The following is an 11,401-nucleotide window of genomic DNA, read 5'->3' as shown; positions in this document are numbered from 1 at the left end:
TCTGACTGGTTAAGAGTGTCCCAGGGTTAAGCCTCTTCCCTAGGGTCCTCCTTATTGTTAAGCTTCTTTAGGACTACAGATTTTAGTATATTTATCCTACATTATATGGCTAATATGCACTTATAAGTGAGTTTATACCATGTGTGTCTTTCCATTTCTGGGATACCTCACTCAGGATGGTCTTTTCTAGTTCCATCCATTTGCCTGCAAATTTCAAGATTTCCTTGTTTTTAATTGCTGAGTAATATTCCATTATGAAAATGTACCACAATTTCTGTATCCATTCTTCAGTTGAGGAACATCTAGGTTGTTTCCATATTCTATTATGAATAAAGCTGCTATGAACATAGTTGAGCAAATGTCCTTGTTGTATGGTTGAGCATCATTCAGAAGGGCAAACAGCATAGACATTGACAGTAGGAGAAGACAGGGAACAGGACAGGAGCCTTCCACAAGGGGCCTGTGAAAGACTCTACCCATCAAAGTATCGAAGCAGATGCTGAGACTCATAGGCAAACTTTGGGCAGGGTGCAGGGAATCTTATGAAAGAAGGGGGAGATGGAAGACCTGGAGGAAACAGGAGCTCCACAAGGAGAGCAACAGAACCAAAAAATCTTGACCCAGGAGGGCCTTCAGAGACTTATGAATCAACAAAGGACCATGCATGGAGAGTACCTAGACCCCCTGCTCAGATGTAGCCCATGGGCAGCTCAGTCTCCATGTGGGTTCTCTCGTCAGGAGAGCAGGGCCTGTCTCTGACATGGACTCAGCTGCTGGCTCTTTAATCACCTCCCCCTGGTGAAGTGTCCTAACTAGGCCACAGGGAAAGAGGATCCAGATAGTCCTGATGAGACCCGATAAGCTAGAATCAGATAGTAGGGGAGGAGGACCTCCCCTATCAGTGGACTAGGAGAGTGGCATGGGGCGGGGGTAAGAGTGAGGAAGGGGTGGGGACCAGGAGGAGAAAGGGAGGGTGCTACAGCCAAGATACAAAGTAAATAAATTGTAATAAATAATAATAATAAAGAAAAGAATTTACAAAAAAATAAAAAGTGTCCCAGGGGTCACAGGAGACCTACACACACACACACACACACACACATACACACACCAGAAATGATTGTGCCTAGGGAAGATGGTGCTCCATGATACCTCAAGGGAGCCTTAAGTCGAAATGAGACAATGAATGTTATAGCTACTGTGAGCAAAGATCACTAGGGATCAGACAGCAAGAGACGTGTTCAAGTATGCTTGTATGAGAAGTGACACCCAAGACCAGATTTTGCTCACCCCCGCTTCTGCCCATACAGAGTCACAGAGTCCCCTGGAATGCCAGACCTTAGCATTAAATAATTTATAAAGGCAGATGGAATATCTGTTAAGCTCTATAAAAAAAAAACTGACACATTTAAGTAATCAAAACCTATTATCTGGCTGAATAATAATGTTCAAGTGAGTGTTTTTAATGCAAAATTTTCTCTTTCATATTGATGATCATGAATTTCTATGAGTGATCTCTTTCTAAAGTGAAGCTGATCAAAATTTTACAACTGACAGAAATGATCAGCAGCCATCATGTAACCTTAGACTAATAAAAGCTGAAAGAGCCACACTCCACAGTCTTAAAAACAGACACAGGCCTGGAACATTTGCCAGCCAGCAGGCACTGAAGGCATCATTTCAAACAATGCCCTGTAATAGTGCCATTTTCCCCAGCCCCAGAGTGACGAGTGGGTGGCTTAAGACCAGAAAGAGAAAACCTCTGAGCTTTTGTGCTGGGAGAAAATTAAAAAGTATTTATAATGTCACTCACTTGGTATCTCTGAACACATGGACCATTTATACTGTACTATAGAATGTCACTCTAAAATCGCCATGCATTTTGAGGATCCTTGTTTTCAGTCTTCAATGAAATCTATTTGAGGACAGGGACTGTAAACCTGGTGGACACCTCTCAGTTCTTCTAGGCATTTCCTCTGGAGCTAACATTCGTGCCATTTCCTGCATCTTTGCACTTTCTTTCTTGCCTCACAACATTTGGTCATTCAGTAATTAGTCGCTGACCACCTGTTACGTGGGAGGGTAGTGCTAGGCCCTGGGCAAGCTGCTGTCAACAAGTCACCATTCAGTCTACACTCTAGAACAGAAAAGTCAGGGAAATGGTTGATTCTTCTTGTTGTTGTTTTGCTTTTTTTTTTTTAAGAAATAAATGGAAAAATTGCAATTATATTGTAATCTCAAAAGAAACAAAAACATCTGAAAAAGAAGAAAGAAGAAATGAATTAAATAGTTTGACATTGTGATGGGAGCTAGGAAAAAAAAAGATACCAAGATATCCTATAATCAGATAATATTGAGCAAAAAAGCTGCTTTTATTTTAGAGGCATCAGGAAAGGAGCGTGTTATAATGACACATGAGGGGTAGGAATAATCTAGGAAAGGTCAGAACTATAAAGACTTACTTTCAGAGACAGGACTGGTCCTATTTCACTGCAAGGAAATTAGTGACTTAAACTAAGTGACCCAAAGGACTGGAAAGACAGAGGGGCAGCTCTTTCTAGATCCTGGTCGCCCTGTCCAGAGCCCCAGGTCTCCTCTTCTGACAGTCTTCCGCACTCCTTTCACGTGTTTTTCTGCACTACCCAGCCCTTAGCCATTGGTGTTCTCCACATTCCAATCCTGTCTCATTCTTCCTTCTTCTAAACTGTTTCCAAGGTACCATCATTTGTCAATCATTCGCTGAAAAGCCCACAGTCCTTATAAAAGGTTGATCATGCATTATCTACGACCCTTGACCACACTGGTGATCCCAGAACCACAGAAGTGTCAACACAGAAGAGCCCCGTCAATGCAGCGTGTCTGTAGAAAGCACAGGCAGATGAAAAGGGTAATGGAATCAATCTTTGGTAACTCAGTCTGGAATCAACATGTAGCAGATATACACAAAGCATGGCATGAAAAAGCATGAAGTTTGCAAACACAGAACTGACTCTCTACGGTTTCTGCCCCATGGCAGGTGTGCATTGTCCCTTGTCAGCTGTCTTACTTATGAATTCTATTCCTGTAATAAAACATCTTACAGCTTAGTCCTTCACCCAAAGAACTTAGGGCAGGAACCTGGAGGCAGGTATTGAAACAGAAGTCAATGAAGAGTGTTGCTTACTGGCTTGATCCTATGGCTTGCTTAACCTACTTTCTTACAGCACCCAGGACCACCAGGCCAAGGGTGGCACCACTCACAGAGAGCAGGGTCCTCCCACATCAATCACTAATTAAGAAACTGTCCCACAGGCCAATCTGGTGGGGCCATTTTCTCAACTGAGAGTCCATCTTTCAAAATAACTTTCAAGATGGCATAAAACAAGCTAACACATTGGCCTAACTTGTTTGGAGGTCAGAAGTTGCCAGTGGCGAAAAGTACATCCTTCCATAAGATATCTATTGAAGGACACTCATATCTGGTGAAGAAGAAAAGATTTCTTTATCCTCTTATACACAAAGGATGAGGATGTTTCATTTACACCTATGCATATATTTATACTGAAAAATGTTCCTGGTATTGTACATCCTTGTAATCGTAAGTAACTTGGAGGGCTAATAGTGAAAGTCTTAACTAGTTACAAGGAATCATGGGGATGTTAATATTTGACCCCATCAGTCTTGATATTATGCCTAAATTTTCAGCTTCCTTCCAGGTGATTCACTTCGATATGGCTAAGGGATGAAAATTCCATGGGTTCCTATGTGAGCACATCACTAGCTTCCACAAAACTGACCCTGCTCTTCCTACATTTCACAATATAATTATGCCTACCTTTAGTCACCCATGCTGGAACCCATGAGCCAGGAAGACTACAACTCTAGTCCTCCTGGCCCACACCCACCTAGCAAGTATTGCCAGTCTTGGTCTGCAGGTACCTCCCTGGGTAAAATCCATTCATGTTTTCATATCTTTTGTGCTGCCATATCCAGTCCTTCCACAAACTTGGTTGACTTCCCCTTTGGAGTTCATATAGAAACTAACCACTTTAGTACGAACTTCACTAGGATCATCATTTCAAATATTGTTCCCTTCTCACCTGGACTATTGTGATCATCTTTACTTGGGTACTTATTGAAAGTTTTGTTCCACATAATTGATTTTTTTCCCCCAGAGACGAAGCAATATACTTGCCATCAGGCTCATTTTCTAGAAAACAGAACTTAACTCTTCTCTTCTCTCTCTCTCTTTCTCTCTCTCTCTCTCTCTCTCTCTCTCTCTCTCTGTGTGTGTGTGTGTGTGTGTGTGTGTGTGTGTGTGTGTGTGTGTGTGTGTGTGAATGGTCTACACAATAGGGGCATGGCAGTCCAACTATGGCTATCTGAATGCTGGAAAGGCTATGAAGTTTGAGTTGCTCAGGCCATGAGGCTGGATGCCTTCAGATTTGGAGCTGAAGGCCTTGAAGATTCCTGGAGAGTCAACGGTCCTGGTCCCCAGTCCATGTTAAAAACTGAAGGAACTGGAGTCTACCATTCATGAAGGACAGTAGCATCAGCAACAAAGCAGACACAATCAGCAGCAAGAAGCAAAGGAAGACTGTGCTGCTTTATCCTCAGACCTCTTTACATATGTGTCACTGGTCACTTGCCAAGAAAGAGGTTGCTTTTCCCTGAACGGCAGGGTAAAGCATAGCCCCCTATCAGCTAATCTCCCTCCCAGATACACCCCTGGGAGTGCATCTTAGTTGATTCCAGATCCTGTCAAGCTGACAATCAAAGTTAACCATTCCTCAGCACCTCAAGTTTCGATCAAATATTTCCCATTTAACTTGTTATTTATTGCTGTGGATATAAACATATTTTTGTTTTAATCCCAGGTATGGGATGTGGGACTGATTCAGATGGTCCACAGCAGCAAACTGTTTGCCTCATGTGGGCTCTGAGAGGAGCTCTTTGCCAGCTGCAGGTAGTTTAAATCTGAGGACTCTGGAGAGAGAATAAATGCCAGGGCCCAGAGAGTGTGGAAGAGCTCCGAGAAAGAACAAGGTTGGTGCTGCTTCCCCACTGCAACTTCTGGTTGCTGTTGATGCAGTGAGACAAGAAGTTGGAGATCTCCTGAAATGAGGATTGGACTGGCTTCAAGGAACCCGATGACCCTAACCAGCAGGAAGCAGCTAAGAGAACTGTGCTCCTTCTGCCACTAACGCTTTCAATCTCCTACCTCGTGTTGGGGCATTGGCGTGGAGAAGGGAGAAAGAGATATAAAAATGTAAATTAAAGGTTTTTGAGTACACCAAAACAATTTATAATGTTTCACAATCAGCTATACTGACATCTCAAATCTGAGTCCTCTCTTGCTCCTTTGCTCACTCTTCTCCAGCCACAATGGCCTCTCGCTCTTCCAGGAACACACCAAGCACATCCTCACTTGTGGATTTCTCAGTGCTGTTCTGCCTCCTTTGAAGACACACTCCCTCCAGATGGACATGCCTCATTCTAACCTCCTTCAGAGTCTTCATAAAGAGTTCCTCTGTGTCAGCTTTTCCTCACATAGAGCTCCAAAGCTTTGCCCTTCTCTATGTGTGCTTCATTTTCCCCTTGTCTTCTCTTATCAGCATAGTTCCTCAATAAGAAGGCTCTTTAAATTTTCTGCCATTCTACTTGAACATATAAGCTTGAACATGATTATTTCCTGTCAGTCATCTGGGGTCCTCTTCCTTGACAATAGTCCCTAAGAGCTCCTGGGTCAATACATACTCTTTCAATGAATGAGTGAATCACTATACCCATGCATAGCTGCCTTTTCTTCCTGTTAAAAATCTATATTTTGTTTATTTTTCTTGAATTTCCTTAGCATGGACATCATGCTCCCTATATGTCTATTTGGGGCTAATTATTCCTCCCCTCTATCCTGGAACCCTGCAAGCATTCTCATCTAGCGATGATCTGACTATAAAATAACGAAATCTAGGCCCTTGTACTAGGTTTCAAAGTCTTCATTCCACACATGGGCTAAGCAAGTGTTAAACATATAGTGTTAAGTGCTGTGAATACGGCACTCAGGGTGCTGGAGCTGAACTACCTTATTCTTGGATGGACTCCCAGCACTTAACGTTGCTTGGCACACCGTGATTAATGAGGAGCTCTATTTGGACTTCATGTCTTATACTTTATGTGTGAAAAATAGTCTCTCTTAATATTATATGTCTTTCATTATGATAAAGGGTATGAAATTTGGAGAAATTAATGCAGATTTTCTATGCTGGGCCTGCAATTCTCTCTCCGAAATCCAAAAGTCAAAGGCATTCAAACATTTTCACTGGAGAGAACAAGAGAGCCCAGAGACAACAAGGAAGCAGACTGAACTTCTAGTCTGTTTTCCTTAGAATCAACTTGACTGAGGCTGGAGATGGCTAAAGTGCTAGCCTGCTAGTGAGAGGACCAGATTTCAGATTCCCAAAACCCATATGAAATGCTGGGCAGGCACCACGGTTAGCCTGCAGTTCTAGCCTTGAATGGGTGAGACAGGGAATCTGCGGAGCAAACTACAAGACCAGCAACATCAGTGACTTCGGGGTTTGACTGAGAGGCCTGGCTCCATGAGTGAGGTGGAAGAGCAGTCAGGAATGCTTCCTAACATCAGTTTTGAGCCTCTGTGAGTGCACACACATGCGCACAAGTGCACATGCTCACACACACTTACATACATGCATATACCCCAGAAATACACATGAAAATGAAATGCATTTATACGATGAATAAATTAAAATAAACAAAATGGACTGATATACAACTGACATTTTAGGTGACTTTGGGTTAACTTATTAGCCCATGCAACTACCATTTACAGTGAGGAACTGTAAGATTCCACTACCCAAAAAGTTCTTTGACCTCATTGCCAGCCAGCCCCACCAGACCACCCGCCTCAGGTAAACACTGGTATAAATAAGATGTCTCTCTTCTAGTTTCTCATAAATGGAACCATCACATATATATATATATATATATATATATATATATATATATATATATGCTTTGCGTAGCCTGACATTCTTTAGAGTCATCTATCCTGCTGCTTGACTCAGTAATTCATTCCTTTTATTGCTGAGTATACATATATATTATCATATCATATCATATCATATCATTTGGATGTAGCACATTTTTTTTCCACTCATTTGCTGATGGATATTTAAGTCATTTCAGTTTGGAATGGTAAAGAAAGGGTGCTGAGGCGATACTCAGTGGGTTCCATGCTTGTTGTGCAAACATGAGGACTGGGGTTCAGATCCCCCGCACCAATGTGAAGGCAGATGTGACAATGAACATCTGCAATCATGTGCTTCATGTCAGGGTGGGAAACAGAGACAGAGCACAACTCTGAAAATCCATTGCTTCTGTAAGAATTTAGACATGATCCTAGAGCAGCATGAGGTTAACAGGCATTTTTTTTTCTTTAATTTACAGGATTTAAACCCTACATCCATAAAGTTACTATCCTGAAATAGCAATCCACTGAGGAATAACAGATTAAGCTGTTGTGTAATAAGCAATCTGTGAGTAGACATAGAGATCAGGGCCAGAGGTACACCCTGACAATCCAGCACTTGGAAGGCTGACAGGAGCATGGTAAATTCAAGGGCTATGCAATTATATGCAACATGCCTTCCTCATGCCATTTCATTCTCAAAAAAAAAAAAAAAGGTGGATATTGCAACCTCCATATTTTAAATCAGTGCATAAAAATTCAGAACAAATGTAAACCGCATTGTATAGTTCTAATATTTTTCTTTTTTGGTGGGGGAGGGAGCTCAATGGACTGGTCCAATCATGCACATACTTTTGAAACTTATTAAAGAACTGGGTGTTGAATGACTGTTCTCCCCCAGACCACAGGCATCTTCTGCGTGGGACCCCATCATTTACTTAAACATCATCTAGCCAACTCTCTACTGGCTAGATTCATATTTCTTAAATTTACAGTTGTTTTCCTGTTTCTCTTCAATTACCTTCTTTCACAATCTGAAAATCTACTTTATTCCTCAATTCAGCACTAACTTTTATAAACCCTATGACCTAGTGCAGATAAAGCCAGCTAATATTTAAGATATCTCATTCACATGAGGACAGAGAACACATAAATTTCCCTCATGGTAAATTAATAAATACTTGAAATAATAAACTTCCAAAGAGTAATATAGGCTGGCAAGGTGGCTCAGCATGTCCTTGTTGCCAAGCCTGATGACCTAGTTTTGATCCCCAGGACCCATGTGGTGGAAGGAGAGAGCTGACTCTCCCAAGTTGTCCTCTGACTTCCAAATTACCCACCAGCCCCAACGAATGAATAAATAAATGCCAAATGTTTACAGCATAGAAGTAATATAAAAGTAGAAATGGCTGCTAAGCTAGCACACTGAGACTCTCCTCCTCAGTGTGGGCAGCCTCTTTACCCAGTCTGTTTCAACTCTACTCGATAATGAATGTCTGAGCTTTGCTGTTGTCCTATAACCTAAATTACTTATAGATACAATAACATCCTGCTTCTTAATAACATCATAATGTAATTAATCATTCCTATGCTGCTGGACAAATGGTTTCCTTACAATCAGTAACATTATGAAGGTTGCTGTAATTACCAAAGGAAGTCCTATTGGCTTCATCAGGGTTGCTAGAGCCTGCTGCCTCTGACCACCACAGGGCTGGTAAGTTTATTCTTGGAGAATATAATACTCTGTTGTTTTGGTTTTATCTCTGCTGGCATTTACCAAAGTTATTTCAAATCTAGTTCCAATGAAAGGATGAATTTAGCAGTAAATTGTAAATGACTACAGACACAACAGACAAAATAGTATTTAAAAGAATAAAGAATGCAGGCTGGCGAGATGGTTCAGTTGGTAAAAGCCCTTGCCACCAAGTTTGACAACCCCACTTCACCCCCAGGACCCATATTGTGGAAGGAGGAACCCAGCTCTGACTTCCACAGAATGCCATGGCTCTCACATGTAAGCACATACAAAAATTAATAAATAAGAATGTAGAGAAAAATGTAAACTCAATAAAAACAATACTAGTGAAAATGATACCAAAATGAGCCAGGAAGTCACATATGCTAGAATTGTTCCTAAAGCTCCCACGTGTGAGAGCTCAGCTCACCCACCATCAATCAAATGTATTTCATCACACATAATGGTTATACCGAGTAGAGTTCTTATTACTCAAAGATTATGGAACAAGACCAACTTTCTGAAAGGTGGGCCTCTACTTGTTCGTTTTAATTGGGCTACACTGTTACCAAACCCTTTGTTCACCCAGGGGTACACGGCAATGAGCCAGTTTGCTTTATGTCTGCTAGAAATGGCAACTGAAAAGTTAAGACAATTTTTGTTTTAGAAAAAAAGTGTTAACCCACTATTAATTATAATTTTAAAAAAATGTGCTCTGGGCAAATGCAGATGAGTTACAAGGAAGTGTAAATCCCATCCATCCCATAGGCGTTGGTAGGCGGGAACAACTGTCATGTGACTTGTCTGAGCCAATGAAACATTAGGTATATATCTTCTCCAAGCGGTAGGTTGCCAGCATTTGTCTGCCCTGTGATCATAGCTGCATGTCTTCTGCCTGATGCCTTAGTGAGGATGAGGACCAGAGACCTACTGTTACTTCTCACTGGATCAATGTCTTTATGAAAAATAAACTTGTCTCTCTTAAAACTGTTAGGACAACAGACTGTCTCCTGCTGCTGCCTGAGGATCAAGATGTAGAACTCTCCACTGCTTCTCCAGCACCAAGTCTGTCTGCATGCCATCATGCTTCCCAGCTTGATAATGGACTAAACCTCTGAAACGTTGAGCCTTGTGGTGCTCTCCCCCGTCTCTCCACAGCCTCTTTATGAAGCTGTTTGAATGCTCCCCATTCGCCATCATCCTCAAGAACCCAGACGTCAAGAACCCGCCGCAGCTCACTGACAAGAGGTTATCAATCAGGACACATGGCGCTTCTGATTCACCCCGCCTTCGCCCTAGCACATCCTGGACCTTCCCATCGGTCAGAACCTCTACCTCTAGACTAGGATCTAAGGGAACTTGGTCGTTCAGCCCTACACCCCCGTATGTAGGGATGACAAGTGCTTTGTGGACTTGGTTCTCAAGGTTTACTTCAAGGACACCCATCCCAAGTTTCCAGCTGGAAGGAAGATGTCCCAGCACCTAGAAAACATGAATATTGGAGACACCTTTGATTTCTGGGACCCCGGTGGGCTGCTAGTCTACCGGGGCAAAGGGGAGTTTGCCATCCCTATGGAAAAGAAGTCCAACCCTGTTGTCAGGACCGTGAAGTCTGTAGGCATAATTGCAAGAAGAACGAACTTCACCCCAATATTGCAGATGATCTGTGGAATCATGAAGGACCCAAATGACCACACTGTGTGCTACCTGCTCTTTGTCAACCAGTATGAGAAAGACATCCTGCTGCTGCCTGTGCTGAAAGAACTGAGGAAGGAACATTCCACTACTTTGAGCTCCAGTACACAGTGGACAAAGCCCCTGATGTCTGGGATTACAGCCAGGGCTTGCTGAATGAGGAGATAAACAGAGACCACCTTCTACCTCTTGAGAAGCCACTGATACTGAGATGTGGACTCCCGCCAATGATCCAGTCTGCCTGTTTGCCAACCTAGAGAGTATGGGCCACCCCAAAACAGGATGCTTCACCCTCTGATGGCTGGACACTGGCTACTCTGATGCCTGCTGCCACTGCATTTACCACAGCCACCTGACCAACCCTTTGTTCCCCACCCCTGTCCCTCACCCTAACACATGCCCACATCCATGCCTGGGTTCAGCTTGACCTGCCTGTCCCTGCTCATCTAGCTGTACTGGCCCCTGAGAGGCCCATGTGGGAACAGGCCTGTGTATCAGGTGGTCCCTCTTGACGACTTTCTACACAGGCTTCTGTCTGCCCAGTACCAGAGATGCCCTATGATCACCTCCTTACACACGAACGAACACACACACACGCACACACACACACAGAGAGAGAGCTGTCAGTACCATGTCTACCCATTGCCATGAGCCACAATCTATAGAAAGGAAAAGATAAATGGCTACAGTCCTAGGACCCATGCCTGTCACCTGCCTTAGGTCACGGTCTGGCCTATGCCCCTAATACTACATTAGACAGTGACACCCAGGAGTTCTCTTAGGAGGGTGTCTGGCAGTGACAGAACAGCCCCCACTGCTGGCCAAAGGTCCCTGGGGGTAACACCTGGACCCTTCTAAGACCCCATGACCCCCTGCAGCCTTGGGTGCCCTAAGTAGTCAGCCCGACAGAGAGCGATAGACCTCAGGGTCCCAGGCTTTGGAGCCACCACTCTGGCTTGTTTCTCCATCCTAAACCTGCCCTGTCTGGTCGTGGCGCCTCCCGC

The 11,401-nt window shown here is 43.2% G+C and overlaps 1 pseudogene; it reads left to right on the top strand.

Moving 5' to 3' along the window:
• The first annotated feature begins 9,827 nt into the window (after positions 1 to 9,827).
• On the top strand, positions 9,828 to 10,695 carry LOC129682396 (NADH-cytochrome b5 reductase 3-like; annotated as a pseudogene).
• The last annotated feature ends 706 nt before the right edge of the window (positions 10,696 to 11,401 follow it).

The sequence above is a fragment of the Psammomys obesus genome, unplaced genomic scaffold (assembly GCF_907164565.1).
Source record: "Psammomys obesus unplaced genomic scaffold, mPsaObe1.curated_primary_1811, whole genome shotgun sequence".
Lineage (NCBI taxonomy): Eukaryota > Metazoa > Chordata > Mammalia > Rodentia > Muridae > Psammomys > Psammomys obesus.
Note: the sequence above shows the minus strand (reverse complement) of the source record. Positions and strands in the feature narration are given on the sequence as shown.